This window comes from Pundamilia nyererei, unplaced genomic scaffold (assembly GCF_000239375.1).
Source record: "Pundamilia nyererei isolate P.nyererei 1_Seehausen unplaced genomic scaffold, PunNye1.0 scaffold00444, whole genome shotgun sequence".
NCBI classification, from domain to species: Eukaryota; Metazoa; Chordata; class Actinopteri; order Cichliformes; family Cichlidae; genus Pundamilia; species Pundamilia nyererei.
The window spans coordinates 191,571-195,333 of record NW_005187845.1 but is presented as its reverse complement, the minus strand read 5'-3'; positions in this window follow the sequence as shown (position 1 = coordinate 195,333).

Genomic DNA, 3,763 nt, shown 5'->3' with positions numbered 1-3,763 from the left:
GTGTGTGTGTGTGTGTGTGTGGGAGTGCAAACGAAGGGCTCCACTCAGGAGGATTTCTGTCTCTCTGCTGCCTCCTCAGGATTAACTGAGGAACTGCAGGACTAACACTCGCACTAAGACCCCTCACTGTAGCAAAACTACTGCAGTTTGAGAGCAGACAAAGTACTTAAAGTCTGTATAAATTGCAGACATGTAAACATGTAAACAGGCGATTGTTATTCCTCATATGTTCATTTAAAAACAAGTTACTGCTGATTGTTTTGGATCAATCAGCTGATCGTTTCCTTTCCAGCTGGGTTTGTAAAGATCCAGGAATCACCATCACAGCTGCTCTCCAACAGGTTCACATGTAATCATTTTAATTTAGGCCCAAATTTCATATTTAACCAACTAATTAACCATGTTCTGATTGTAAACATGTAAATCTGTAAAGTGACTAAAGGGAAAGATCTCCCTCTGCTGCACAGGAAGGAGAAACACATGTGAACGACTGGAGCAGAGCATAAATGACCTCAGGAGGAGGCTTTGGGGAGATTCACCATCCCAACAATCAGAAAGCATAAAAGAAGAGTGGGACCAAAAGGAGTATTTTCACAGACTCTGAAGTGAAATGATGATTTAAAATCAGCAGCAGGTTTGTAATCATGAAGGAGTCTGACAGAGAAATCCAAAGGTGCAATCCAAAAACAATAAAAATAATAGATTGCATTTATCAAGACCCTCAAAGCGCTTTATAATTGCACTATTCATTCACACACTGGTGGAGCCAACAGACTGACAGAAGCGAGGCTGCCCTATCGCGCCATCGGCCCCTCTGGCCAACACCAGTAGGTGGTAGGTGAAGTGTCTTGCCTAAGGACACAACAACCAAGACTGTCCGAGCCGGGGCTCGAACCGGCAACCTTCCGATTACAAGACGAACTCCCAACTCTTGAGCCACGATCGCCCCAAATTATATTCATTATGAGAACCACAGCTACACACCACCATAATTCCTCTATAATTCGTCGTCAGCGTCTGTAATGAATACTGTCAGTCACTCTCATGATTGTTGCCTGGCTCAATCGGCCTCTAAAATGCGATACGGATAACTCAGGAACACTGAGAGGAGGAATCTGTGTCTGTGACCACCACTTTCTACATCAGACCATAACATCAGCCAGCTTTTCCTGCCTTCAGGTCTGCAGTGCAAAGTAGTAAATCTCTCTCTAAGATGGCCAGGGTCTATCTGATAACTGCAAGGAGGAGCTAAGTGGCTGCTTCCTGTTCACAGACTGGAATATTTTCCACTGAGATAATAATACTGATGCAATACAGAGCCAGTTCAGTTCAATTCAGTTTTATTTATACAGCGCCAAATCACAAAAACATTCACCTCAAGGCACTTTATATTGTAAGGTAGACCCTACAATAATACATAAAGAGAAAAACCCAACAATCATATGACCCCCTATGAGCAAGCACTTTGGCCACAGTGGGAAGGAAAAACTCCCTTTTAACAGGAAGAAACCTCCAACAGAACCAGGCTCAGGGAGGGGCGGGGCCATCTGCTGTGATTGGTTGAGGAGGAGAACAGGATAAAGACAAGCTGTGTAAGAGAGACAGAGATTAATAACATGTATGGTTCAGTGCAGAGAGATCTATTAACACATAGTGAGTGAAGAAGAAACACCCAGTGCACCATGGGAATCCCCCAGCAGTCTACAACCAACACTGAATCCTCCCTTAGCTGTAATAGGTGTAGTTGTGGCTGTCCTCTTTAGCATCTACATGGATGTTAAAATCAGCCACAATAATGATTTTGTCTGAGCTCAGAACTAAATCAGATATAAAGTCTGAGAAATCAGACAGAAACTCTGTGTAAGGCCCAGGTGGACGATAGATGATAACAAGTAAGACTGGTTTCTGAGTTTTACAGCTGGGGTCGACAAGGCTATGTATCAGGCTTACAAAGAATTAAAAGTCTGTCTGGGTCTTTGGTTGATTGATAACCAAAGACCACTGAGTCCACAGATGTCAAGCTCAGAAGGAGAGAGTTCCAGAGTCTGGGGGCAACTGTGGCAAAAACTCTGGGTCCCAATACAGGATCTTGTGGTACACCATAGCTCTCACATCTGTGTAAACAAAGTCTTGTAAAAAGGTGAGTGAACTGAGTTTTCTTTTGGATCCTTACCTCGCATGTGTAATGTTCAAACTCTTATTTTGAAATTACCTGAGTACACAGGTACGCCGGCTGTATGTGCGTGTGCTAGCTTAGCAGTTGACAGTTACGTGGATGCGCTGATCCTTATGTACTGAATAAAGTAATCTGTATGACAACTCCGAGGCGATTTCTCCATAAGTATTGAAGCCACAACAGCATGAACCTCGGGACTCGGGACCTTCACAGAAGGTCCTGAGTCTCTATTTCTGATCGTAGATCATTTATAAGCAATGAGATGAAGTAATGCTGGGAATTTGTTTGCCTGAAGCTCATCTAATCAGTGTGTCATGAATCTGTCCTCTCACAAACTAACTGCAGATTGTTAAAGTTAACCTAACTTGTGAGTTAAAAGTGTCGCCAATAAACTGCCTTCTTGTGAGTAAATGCTTCGAGCGGCTAGTCTTGAAGAACATCACGAACAGTCTCCCAACAGACCCTTCAGTTCACATACAGAACCAACCGATCTACAGAGGATGCTATCTCCACCATAGTCCACGTTATGCTGCCACACCTGGAGAGGAAAAACACCTACGTCAGAAGTCCTTTCATCAACTTTAGCTCAGCTTTTAACACGATCATTGGTTGAAAAGCTGATGCTATTAGGTGCGGAACCGGCAACCTGCAACTGGGTTTTCAGCTTCTTGACAAAGCGGCAACAGACAGTCAAGGTGGGCAGCCAAACATTAAAGACCGTCTTAGAGAGCACAGGCTCTCCTCAGGGGTGTGTCCTGAGCCCGCTGCTGTTCAGCCTGCTTACACATGACTGTACGGCCACATTCAGCACTAACCACATTGTGAAGTTTGCCAACGACACAACTGCGATTGGTCTCATCACTGACAACGACGAGTCTGCCTATAGAATGGACGTGGAGCAGCTTGGAGTGTGGTGCAGATCCCACAATCTCATCATCAACGTGGACAAAATAAAAGAGATGGTGATCGATTTCAGGAAGGCTGGCAGAGATCACCACCAAGACCTCACCATAGATGATGCTGCTGTGAAGAGGGTCAGCAGTGTTACGTTCCTGGGTGTACACCTTGCTGATGACCTGTCCTTCTCCATTAACACCACAGCAGTTATCAAAAAAGCACAAAAGCGTCTCCACTCCCTCAGGAGACTCAGAAAAACAGGACTCTCCACACTTCACCTCACAAATTTCTACAGAGGCACCATTGAAAACATCCTGACACAAAGTTTTACAGCATGGTTTGGCAGCTGCAAGTCCTACAAGAAGTGTCAACTTAATAGGATTGTTAAGACTGCCAGGAGGATTGCTGGTGCCCCTCTCTCATCACTGGAGGAGATCTACAAACAGCACTGCATACGCAGAGCTATCTCCATCATCAGAGACCCCCACCACCCCTCTCATGACCTGTTCTCACTCCTGCCGTCTTACAGGTGGTACAGGAGCATCAGCTGCAGAACCTCCAGGACGCTGGTTCTTTGTGAGACTGATAAATGGACTGTGCCCCCTCTCCACCTACACAGCCATTCACACAGCTACACTGTATAATCAACAAGCGGACTTTGTTGCCCCTATCTAGACACACACACACACA